A 12487-nucleotide genomic window follows, 5' to 3' on the forward strand; every position below is an offset into this window, starting at 1 on the left:
TGCCTGTAATCATAACTCTCTGGGAGCCTGGGACAGGAAGATAGCTGGAGCTCAGGGGTTTGACACCAGCCTGAGCAACAGGGAGACCCATCTCTACCAAAGATAAAAAAGAAATACAAAAAGACAAAAAAAAAAAAAAAGAAGAAGTACAGAAGTACACAAGATTTCCTATAAGCTTTTTTATGGATGGGTATTTAAAAAATACTAGGAAATGATCAGGCCAACTTTTCCCTTCTGCCTTCCCAGTGGTGTGCCGTCTCCCACAGAAAAGGGAGACGGAATCTACACCCCATGTGCTCATAACCCTTGGACTTTCCCTCTCGGAATTTACAATCTAGTTAGGGCTGAACACACATATGGCTAATAACATTTATAAAGTAATCTACTCTTGGGTGTGCAGTAGACAACCTGCATTAGTGTAAAGAGAAGCCAGGGGCTAGGAGTCCGAGCAGGCTCCAGTGGCCCTGCCAGGGCTGGCCCGGACAAAGCTGTGAAGTAGATGCACTTTGTCCCCAGTGCCCTTGTACCCCAGTTGTCAGCACTGACTGTGTTTCCTTTCTTTTGACTTCTCTGTACTTACCTCTAAATTCATTCTCCATCTGCTGGTTGGTTCTTAGCATTCCTTCCAGTCTTGCTCTCAACTCATTTTCAACATATCCCTGCCGAAGTGTTAGTTGAAACTGGAATCTGAAACACACAGATCTGTGGGCTAGAGATTTGGGCTCTAGTCCTGGCTCTGCTCCTCTCACTCAGTGGAATCTAGGGGTAAAATTTTTTTTAATCTCCTGAGGCCTCAGTTTCCTCATCTTTAAAACAAATGGGGAAGAATTAGATAGGTGCTAAACTATCTTCTAGGCATTAAATTGTTAGTCTATGTAACAACAGTCTTCAGATGTATTTGTATTTTTAAAAGATGCAAGAGGGACAGTTCCTATTATTCCCCAGTATAATTTACAGCAAGAGTCAGCAAACTTTGTCTGTAAAGAGACAGATAGTAAATATTTTAGGCTTTGTGGGCTATACATACGGTCTTCATTGTAATTACTCAATTCTCCCCTGGTAGCTAGAAAGCAGTCATAGACAACCTCAGAATTTATTTAAAAGACAGGTGCTGGGCCAGAGTTTACAGACCCCTGCTTTAGAGAACACTATCTATAGCCAAGTTGCTTGAGTTCAAAGCTCAGCTCTGCCAGCTGCTTTAACCTTTTATGTGCCACGATTTTCTTATCTGTAAAACACCTACCTCATAGGATGTTTGTGGAGACTAAATGAATTAATATATATAAAGCACTACTCTATTCATGAACTTTCTACCTGTGATCATAGATATCGTCAAACTTTCTTACAATAGCAAAAGCACATCAACTTGGCCTGCTTCACACTAATGGCCCTAGCTCTCACTTATATGACATTACTTTGACTCTAAAGCCCAATGGTCTGGTAGCCTTCTGCACGGTGGCCTGTTGGTAAGCCAATAGGCTTCTGAATCTTCTTCCAAAAAAGAATGAAGAAGAAAAAGCTTGGCAAAGTCACCTCTACCAAAGCACTGAGCATCACGTTAGGGAGAATATTAGGTTTTTGGTAGTTTGCATTTATTATAGCAATGCTAGATTTTTAGTATTACCACAAATGACAGTATAGCAATTAGTAATGGAATGAGGGAAATATCAGGATGCAGTTTTAATGGGGTCCAATATATGGACTGTGGAATGGAGGTGGTAATGGTGGTGGAAATTTGGGTGTGTGTGAACATCCATGGTCAGGTAAATGGCTTAGGAACAGATGTGTATTGTCCTTTCCCTTCAAATTCAGGGACTGAAAGAAGAGAAGGAATGGCCAACTCCTTTGCCACAATTGTGTGGTAGAATTATGTGGTAGCATATTTTATAGTATTTCAGGTTTAAATAAGTTTTGCCTTAAATTGCATCATTGGCCGGCATAGTTCATCCTGTTTTTGATGTGGCACAATGCCTACATTTTGTACAAGATTATTAATCTTTTACAAGGGCATTGTTGGCAGTCCTGTAATCAAGTGTACGAGTCATAAATCTTTTCTTCAATAAGTCAATAGTGCCTGTTATATTTGGCAAGTATTTCCCAGTCACTTGCTAAACTGGAATGAAACCAGTGAGGCATGGGCTAAGACAGGCCTGGGCCTGGAGTTAGACTTAGGTTCTTGTCATGGTCCTGTCACTAACTAGCTGTGTGACTTAGAGCATTAACTCACTCTGGCATAGAGACAGTTACATAGCTTCTCTGGGTCTCAGTTTCTCTATCTGAAAAATAAGAGTTAAATGATGTACTTGCTAATTCTATAATTCAATATTATGCAAGAAGAGAGATGAGGTGATCCCAGAGGCCTGAAATTCTGTGTTAATCATTGCAAATCCTTTATTGGGCCCTTTCAAAGTTTCTCCGATGATAGATTAGTTAATAATTACAGAAGTTAGGCTGAAAGTTGCCTAGAAGTGGCATATCATAGATTCAAGGTAAGGAGTGCATTAACCTAAAGAAAGGCACCATCAAACAAGGAGACAGCATGTGCTGTACTGCAGGAATGAGAAGGTTCTGTTGCTTACCACCTCTGGGACCCAGGCCAAATCACATGGCCTTCCCACGTCTGTTTCTTCATCTACAAAATGAGAATCATGATCCATACTCTGCCAACAACCCAGGCTGGTACATCAAATAAAACAATTCACATAAAGTCCTCTTTAAAAAGCATTAAAATCCAATACAGAAGCCATCATAAGCATGGCTCCTTTCTTAAAACAGGAAACACAGGCTATGTTTTTCAAATATATTCGTTTTTAAAGAAATAAATCACTTGCAAGACATCCTAAATAATCTATAGTCAGTCCTTCAAAATGCATTTTATTCATAACAGCAGAAAGGAAATCCTTGTTAACATTGTGATGCATCCACTAACAAGGAGTTTGAGTGTTTAAATAAAAGATTCTAACCCTTTTTAGAAATATCGGTAGTCAGAATACAGCTTCTCCCGATCTAAAGTGTTTTCTTTGTACACACAGCTTGGCAGGACCCAGAGAAAAGGCTATGATAGGAGCTAGACTGGGGAGGCTGATGGCAATGTGTGTCCTTTATTCTGCAGGCCTGTGTGAATGCTAGGGGCTAGGTTCTGTCAGCAACGCTGAGAGCTCTGGGTCCTCTCCAGTGGAGGGAACAAAGGCTGGGGTTTCTTTTGAAAAATTCTTTTTGAGCAGCGAGATTGTCCAACACAGTTTCCTTGATAAAGGGCTCATTATCTATCAGTGTGACTTTGCCCTTAATTTTTATGCCAGCAGTGCCAACACGAGCATATTTAAGCAAATCCTTTTACCCAGACAGCTGTAACAGCACCCTGACAATTTATGCCAGTGCTCAAGGCTTGGGCGTGGAATATAATCAACCATGGGCTAAATTTCCAATTAGTTGAATCACCAAGAAATATAGTTTATTAGCTTGCTTCTCACTGTATGTACACTCCTTCTCACTTTTCAAATGCAAGCCCATTTTCAGATGAAATAATAGCAGAATGTTTCAGAATTGCTTCTTTAGCCCAAGTGACACATTCCTTAGGGACCTAAGAGGGTTGCTTTTGTTGCAGTGAGGTGGCTCCAGGACTTGGGAAAAGTGAACATCTGAGAAAGAAATCAAAATAACAGTTAACTCATGATAAATCAGTCTGAGAGCTTCTGCAATTGGAGGTGTTGAAAATCTTGTATCACCCAAGTCCAAGTGAAGTGATTAACTTTTAATCTCTGTGACTTGGGGCTGGAATATGATGTTAACTGAGGAAGCTGAAAGCTAAGTGTACTGTAAGCTTTGTAAAGCAGTTTTAATCAAAGTGAGGTAGTAGTGTGGAACCTACACACAAGGAAGCCAGAGAGTACTAGCAAGCTCATATTTATCAGGCAGTCCAAAGTAGAAAGTTCCTGGTATGGGGGAGGTAGACATTCTGCACACTGGGAAGATGTACTCCATTAGGTATCTGAGGCACTTCAATTCAGTTTTCCAAAGACAGGATGAAATATCCCTCAAGACTCTCCACCACCTACCCTAGCCTAGACCGCTGAATCTATGCTCATTAAAAATAACATTTCAATGAATAATTCTGCTTCCAGGTTTCCTTAATATCAGGAAGGGGGTACTGTGAACATGAGGATTTTCAGGCTGCTGTGCCTGGGGGTTGTACAGCTTGTGCACTGAGCAAGAGCATAATACCACCGAGAGCACCAGTCACAAGGTAAACATTGTATATTTGAATATTTACTACAACAATTTTTCTGGCAAACATTAGAAAATTCTCATTGTTTTTAATAAAATCAGTGTCATAACCATTTTCTGATTGATAAAATTAGAACACCACAAAGGAGATCCTTTTTCTTTTTTTTCTTATAGCTTTATTGAGGTATAACTGATATATAATAAACTGAACATAATTAAAGTGCACAATTCAGTGAGTTTTTGACATATGCAAACACTCAAGAAACCCTAGCCTTTGCCTCCAAAGTTTCTGCATGCCCTTTTATAATCCATCCATCTCTCCACTCCTGCCTCATCCCAGCAGATCACCAGGCAACCACTGATCTGCTTTCTGTTACAAATTAGTTTGTATTTCCTAGAATTTTATAAAAATAAAACCAAGTCATATATATACCTGCAGACCAGGTATTAGGATTTTTATAAGCCCCCCAGGGAATTGCAATATGTAGCCAAAATTGAGGACACCTGTCTAAGATAGAGCTGCTCAAAGTTTAACTTGCATATGAATCACCTGGGAATCTTGTTAAAATATAGATTGTGATTCAGCCGGTCTAGGTAGGGCCTAGGATTCTGCACTTCTATGAAGCTCCTATGTGGTGTCAATGCTGCTGGTGTGTGGACCTTACTTTAAGAAGTAAGGCTCTAAGGCATTTGTATTTATTTTGTTTTGGTTTTGAACCCTAAAATATATATTCAGGTTTCAAGTCTAATGAAAGCTTATTCTAGTACTCACATTATTGAAGTAGTTGGAGGGATGATGGCAAATGACAGTATCCTACTGTACCTCTTTGGGGAGGAGAATTTCTCAGCTTGCTATGGCCACCCAAAGCCTTCCTGGGTATTGGAGGTCCTTGACCTCCTATGTCTGACTTCCAAACGACCTTTGCTGCCATGCCTTGTACATGACACCCCTGTATCCCTGTTGCAAATTGTACATCCTCTGACATTTTGAGCTCCTTGACGGGTGGCACCACCTGCCAACCAACAGTTTGGCTATTACTGATTAAACTGTGGTGTTTGTGTGCTTACGTAAGCATTTTATTGCAGTGGTTTTCAACCAGTGTTCCCTAGAGCCCTAGAGCAATGGTTCTCAAACCTCAGCATGCATCAGACCACTTGGAGGGCTTATTAACACACAGATTGCTGGACCCTACCCCCAGCATTTCTGATTCAGTAAGAACAGGCAAATTGCATTTCCGGCAAATTCCCAGGAGACACTGATGTTGCTAGTCCAAGGACTTAGAAGTTCTGGAGAGAGGAGAGGCCGTGAGGTGGTGCAATGGACTTCTTGGCCTTGCCACTTAACTTCTTACCTTATAACTATTATATTTTAAGATTCCAGACAAGATTTTATTAAAGAAAAAGTTTTTTTTTAAGAAAAATATTTGAATACTGCTGTTTTGTTGCCTTTGCATTTGTTTCATTGAAATCAATGGAAAATGAACACAAATAAAAATGCCAATGCCCATGATATGGGGGGTTATCATCAATTTAATACAAATGAAACAAAGACTAAAATTATTCAGTATATGAAAAAAGAGCCTTATTTTCCTTCCATAGGACTTTGATCTTAAGCTATGTGTTCAAATATGGTGGAAAAAATTAAATGCAACATAGGCTGGAAATAAATTGCTGCAAATTGTGTCTAAAAGAGGAAGTGCAAGTAGGAATTTTATGCTGTTTGTAGATCTGGGGGTGAATAGAACCCCACCATAACAGGGCACAAGTCTCTTTCTAAGAACTGGTCATGTACAAAAGGAGGATATAAATGGTAAGGTTTTTCATTTTCAGAGTTTCTTCAGAGATGAACCTAAAGGAAATACCGTGAAGGTCACACCAGTTTCATCTCTGCTTATTGGATTGGATCAAAGTAATTCTACCACAAGGTGAGATACATCATTCCACTTACAAAGCTCACGCAGACAATGCATGAGGCCCTTCATTTCACATAATAGGTGTGAAGAGTGTCCTTCATAAATTTCATATTTACTTCTAGGTAAAGTGGATTCTTAAACATGGTGCAGGCAGCTGCCTGCTTTTGTATCTCTGCTTCAAGAGACACCTTAGAATAATGGAAACACCAGTGTCTGAATAGCCCGAGGTGGAACTTACTTTTCCATTAGAGTGTGAGTCACCTTTAAAAATGATCATATTTTCTAAGGATAGCTGATGAATTTCAAGGGTGTTCTTCCCTTCACTTCCAACGCCCACAGGAATAAACCACCAAATTTAAAGTTTTACAAAAGTCTTGGTTAAAAAAATGTAATTTCCTTTTTACTTTTGGAACAGTAAGGAAAAGAAATTGGGAAAGAGTTGTAAAAAGGGCTTTAGGGCAAGCAGGATGGGCAGATGCAGATTTCTAAAATGCAAAAAGGGGAATCTGGGAAGAGCTTTTAAGAAGCAGACTCTTACAGGTTTTAATGAAAAAGAGCGAACACGAGGTCTTGGCATTCCATCTTACCATCAGTGGAGGGTTTGAACCAACATCAAATTCTTCTTGAGCAACTTAAGTAATTATTACTCAAAGAATCTGCACTTGAAAACACATTTAAAAGGCAATATAATTCACCTGAACTTCCTCCACCCCACCCCACGAGCGGCCGGTGGTCTGCCCGAATGACCTCCATCTGCTCTGTCATCTCGGGACTGGAAGGCATCAGCCAGCGCACGCCCTCCTCATAAAACTCCGTTCCCTTCTCGCGGACCCGCCGGGCTCCCGGAGTTAGGTAGCGGCAGGTTGCGGGCGCTCGTCCGTCCTGTTCACCCTTTCACCCCTCCTTCACCCCCGGAGCGCCAAGTGGGGTTGCGCGCTTCTTCCGCCCACTCGGGAAGCTGTGCTGGCGAGGCCAGGAATTGCAGGGCCTCCCCACTTTGGCGAGCCCTGGAATCCGAGTCCTCCCGACCCCAGTCACGCTGTTGGGGTTGGTTGCAGGACACTCGGATTAGAGACGCAGCCAGCCTCCAGGGAGGTCTGAACTTGTCCTCGGGCTCCCCCAGTCCCTCCGCCTCTAGTCCGGGAGACGCCCAGCAGCCGGGCGGGCGGCGGGCGCACGGAGCCGGAGCGGAGCGCTCCGCAGCGGAGGCAGCGCGCGGGCGGCCGCCCAGGGCATCCCCGCGGCTGGGGGCGGAAGGCGAGGGCGGCGGCAGGAAGGGTCGGCGGGGCTGCAGCTCCGCTCCCCCACCCGCGGCTGCCCGGCTCCGGGGCCGGAACGGTGAGTGGCGGCGGCGGAGGGCGCGGCGCGGGCGGAGAGGGGCGGGGACGCGGGCGCTGGTTGGCGCGCGCTCGGGGGCGGGGAGCGCGGGGCCGGGCCGGGGGCGGGGCCGGGCCGGGGCGCTGGAGCTGCGGCGCACGGAGAGGAGTCGCGAGCAGCTGGAGCGGAGTTGGAGGAAGCGGCGGCCGCGGCGAGGGAGGCGGGCGAGCGGTCGGGGACGGCGGGTCGCAGCCGGGCCGGAGGCGCGTAGGAGCCGAGCGCGCAGGAGGCGGCCGCTGCAGCGCGGACCCCGCGAAGGAAGGAAGGAAGCCGGCCGGCGGCGGAGGTAGGCGGCGGCGGCGGCGGCTCCGGGCGTGTGTGCCCGGGAGGGGGAGGCGGTGGTGCATGCGTGCGCGGCTGCCGCCACTCTCTTCCTGTCACCAGCAGTCGCTTCTCCTTCTACAGAGCCCCGCCGGCCCTCCCCTCCGCGGCATCCCCCGGCCTCCGGGCAGCATTCCCCCGCTCGCGGCCGGCGTCCGGAGTGATCCCGGGCACCGCCTGGCTCTCGTTTCCCTCGTCCTTCTCCGAGCCGGTTCTGCGCGCCGGCGGGCGCGTTCGCCCCCGGAGTTGCCGGCGAGCTCGGGCTGCCCCCCAACCCTCCCGAGGGTCCCCGCTGTCGCCTTGCTGCAGTTTTCCGGGGCGCTTCAGCGGAGGAGAGCGTCCGGACTGCCGCCTTTGCCTTAGCGGGAAGGAGCGCTCCCGTCCCCCGCGGCCCTCCCAGCTGCAGCCCGGGTCGCTGCCCGGGCGCTTCTCCCGGGCGGGCGAGTGGGCCAGCGGGGGTCCCCGCGGCTCGCCCCCGGCCCCCGCCCTCCGAAGTTTGCCGCCCTCCTCTTCCGGGGTGGGGGAAGTGCGCCTGCCTCGGGGCGGTTGGTCTCTGGGGCCCTAACTCTGGTCTGCTGCCGGCCAAGCTTGGGCAGGTTGTTGGAGGCATTGAGTGGGGTCTCGGAGCCGCCCGGAAACCCAGCTTTTTGTAACGCGGGGCGAGTCTGGAGGGACCTGCCCAGCAATATGGAGCCGGCTGGGGAGAGCAAGGGAGCGTGCAAGCCAGAGCTAAAATATCGTGGGCAATTGTCTGGAAACCACAGCTCTAACACTCACTTCCCAAGGGCAGAAACTGCCCTCTCAGATCACAAGACAAAGAACAGAAAAGCTCCGGCCAGGCACTGTTGTACAGAAACATACTTTGGGAACCAGAATTCGAGCGTGAAATGCAAGCCTGTGAGCAGAATGGCTGTTACATGCTGAATGCAGAATGTGTGTCAGCTGGATTTGGGGGAATAATTCTGCTTTTCGGGGCGCTGTTGCTATCGGAAAGGTCTCACTTCCACCGTTAATCCCAGGCGGAGCAGCAGCGCTGTTGGTGTCCGCGTGCGAGTTTGCTCTTTATTTGGGGGTTTCATGATACCTTAGGGTTTTCTCTGCTCTTTTCCTCTCTGTCGGTCAGTGCGAACTACGAATGGATAAAAGCAGTTCCGGGTTTTGAATACAGCGTAAGATTGTCATTTCAGTGTGATGAGATTCAAGTTTTAGTTGTTAGGCGGAATATTCACCAAGTTTATTGACCAAGGCTTGACGTGAAATTATATTTTAACATTTCTTTGGTTTGCGTCGCGTTTTGGCAACCTTAAAGATGGTTAGGTATTAGCTAGGAAAGGTTGGAGTAGGCAGTCAGGTTCATTTCTTATGCAGGCTCACAGTGTGTGTAGATCATTAGGAATTTGGTAATTTCTACACAGAAAGACACAGGCATCCTTTAAATCGTTGAGAAAGGGGGAAAAAAAGCACTTCACTAGCTTCAACTTTTTGACAGATTACACTGTTCTTCTAAAACCATTAAAAGCAGGCAGATGACAGTTTTCTTAGGTGCAAAAGTTGCTTAAACTTTGGGAACCTAGGGTTTTGCTCATTACAAAGAAAATACTCTAGAGAGAGAGAGTGTGCGCGCGTGTGCATGTGCGTGCATGAACGCATGCCACTGAAGTTTGGGAAGTTATGCTGGTTCACAGTCAAGGTTCAAATTGGGAAAACCTGTGGGGGAGGCTCCCTATTGCAGTCACTGCTGGCCTCTTTGGCTTTTATGTGCCAGTTGCAGGTTGGTACTGTAGGGTCACACTACTTTTTCCTGAGGAATGTATAGATTTTTATGATTGGAAAAAAGTTTAAATTATCTGTTACTGGCTTTTAAACTGTTATGTACATTTACTTTTAACTTTTATCTTGATTTGGGACCTGTTTTCTGTTACATAACAGAACTCTGCAATGTACACACTGCTATTTGCTTTTTAAAAATGATACCAATGTGTCTCTTCACATCTGTGATGCTGTATATAGTCAATGTAGAAAAGCATTTTACTTCCATTGATTAAAAAATTGTTTTTCTTTAGGTATTTCTTGAATTTAAATGTGTTAAGCACAGAAAATCCCCACAGTGTAAAGTTAGTTTTGGGAAACAGAAGTGGTACGGTAACTTATAGGAGTACATATTTTGATTGACAGTGATGATGGTGGTACGAATTTATCTTCTTGAAATGTCAGTTGCACCTAAGCTGATTTTTGAAGGGCTTTGAATCTTAAATGCAAACTTAAACTAACATAAGTTTTGTACTATCAAGTGTTGGACATTTCTTTACATTTTTCCATGTATGTCATGTAATTTTTAGGTCAGTATGTTGATTGAAATATCCTTTTTTTTTCTCTTATGGTAGTTCAGGAGTTTAAGAGGGGGAGTGTTGTAAAAAGGCATCCACTCGGAAAGATTGTCCACGTGATCATTAAAACAGGAACAGTTCTAAATTCTAGTTCGGCTTTTATCATATTTGCATTTTTGACTTGCAAAATGTTTTATTGAATAAAGAGATAGTTACTGAGCAGGCTGAAAAAAATTGATTTTATGGTCAAGTAGATTTTAGCAAGCTGAGATAATGTTTGGGTTTTTACTTTCAATTTTCTCATGTTTGAAGCATACACAATACAGAAGAAATGAGAAGTGCTCAAATATCAGTATACTGGATGTTTGAGGCTCCCTACAGCCACCCCCCCTTTGCGGGGTGCAGGTCTTTGCCAGTGAAGGTAAGAGAATGAAGCATCTCAGTGAAGCCCTGGAAGACTAGAAAGTTATTATCGAGGGAAGGGATTAGCAAGTTACTTTTTTAACTTTAGAAGGCATAATATAAATTATATCACAGCTGTTTTTATTAAATCAAGAACCTAGGTTGCAATTAATTTCATTATTTACCCCATTTTTCCCATGCCTCCTTCACCTACACCCTAATGTGAATAGGATTACTTGCTGTGATTCTGCCAATACTCTATTGGAATTACTTGCCTAAAAGAGTGGGGATTAAAGGCCATTTTTCATGTACACTAAGGCGAATGAGCTGAAAAATAGACTATGTAATTACTCATAAACTTGTCTGCTTGGTTTATCTTGGGTGTTATTTTTTTAATTTTTTTTTTTTTTAAGAGTAGAGTGAATGTAATACTAAAAAAGTCTACTCTACTGAAAGAGTCTGTTATAAAAATGTCTTTGGAGATTTTTTATTCTGCCGGCATTGTTTTTCGTAAAGTACATCAAATAGGTACAGGCACCTGTAGTCAAAATAGTTTTCAGGTTAATGATCACCTCAGAGTATTGCAGTTGCAGGAGTCTGGCCAAAGTGTGAGGAGACTCCACCAGTGGGTGTAGTGAGTTAATAAAGCCAAGGTGGCTAGCCCAGCCATGCCTTGCCCGTTGCCTTTGTCCCTGGATGCCCCAGTGTCCCAACCTGGGGCATAGCCCCACTAAGTTTGCTTAGCTCCAAACCCTGGAGAGGAGTTTGTAGCCGACCCCCTGCTGACTCCCACCCCCTGCTTCACACCACACACCCCATGCTTCTTTGCCCTGACCTCTGTAGAGCCATCCTCTACCCCAGGTAGGTAGAGAACTAGATGGACAAAGTCCCCATGTAGCCTTTATCTAATCTATTTACTCTGAAAAGGAATTAAGACACCAGGGAGTTTAGCTAGATTCAGAATTCATTTAGAACTGCTTGCAGCATTTAGAGGCAACACAAAAGAAAATTGCTGGCAAATGTCTGTTCCTGTTTTAAATCTGAATCAGATAAATGGCAGTAAGTGACATTCAGTAATACTAGTGATAATCCCATAGGTGTAATTCACTAGCTATGTAACTTCAGGTAAATTATTTAACTTTTCTCATCTATAAAATAGGGATAATAATTGAACCGTCCTGGGTTCAATTATTAAGAGTTAAGTAAGTTGATACATGCAAAGCTTTAAGAACTGTGCCTGGCACATAGTATAATTAACACCAACAGAGTGCTTACTAAGCTCTTATCAAGTATGGAGCTAAGTGCTTTATAGATGTAATTTTGTTAATCCTCATGACCCTATAAGGCGTAGGTTTGCTTATGTCTGACTCGCAGAGGATAAAACTGTCACAGAGAGGTTTAAGTCACTTGCCCAAGGTAACATATCTAGACACTGATGGGGCAGCTGCTTTAATATGAAGCTCAGTGCTCATACCACCTTGTTAAGAATTTTACAGACCAGCATTGTCTTTTCACAAGAAAAGGGACTTCAGGTCATCTCCTTCAGTCCTCTCATTCCATGGGCTTCCCCTCGGGTCTTCTGCACCGTGATGATGCAGAGAACTGGAATGATCAGTTTCACGGAGCCTTTTCTGAGTGATAGGATCTGTTCCTCAGGTCCTGGAAGCTACATCACCATTTCTCCCAGCCTCCTTGTAGTGACCACAGAGCGCCTAAGAACTGCTGTCAGCTGGACCAGGGTCACGCTCTCCTCTGCTTCTACAGTGCTCAGGTCACATGGCTGTGACTGCTTCCTGAGGAGCCCTGTCTCCTTGTCATTTCACTTGGGCTTATGCTGTTCCCTCCTGGGCCTCCTCTTTCCCCCAAACACACAACGCCTAAAGAGCTTGTGGGCAGGAATTGCAGCCTGTATACACCCTC

The 12487-nt window shown here is 44.8% G+C and overlaps 1 protein-coding gene across 1 annotated transcript in view; it reads left to right on the forward strand.

Moving 5' to 3' along the window:
* Positions 1–7586: 7586 nt before the first annotated feature.
* The window catches only part of PIK3R1 (phosphoinositide-3-kinase regulatory subunit 1), an 82125-nt gene continuing 77224 nt past the window's right edge, over positions 7587–12487 (forward strand). The window contains exon 1 of the mRNA XM_012782802.2: positions 7587–7803. The gene's annotated coding sequence lies outside the window, so the exon portion shown is untranslated. The remainder of the gene's footprint in view (positions 7804–12487) is intronic.

This window comes from Microcebus murinus, chromosome 11 (assembly GCF_040939455.1).
Source record: "Microcebus murinus isolate Inina chromosome 11, M.murinus_Inina_mat1.0, whole genome shotgun sequence".
In the NCBI taxonomy this organism is placed as follows: domain Eukaryota; kingdom Metazoa; phylum Chordata; class Mammalia; order Primates; family Cheirogaleidae; genus Microcebus; species Microcebus murinus.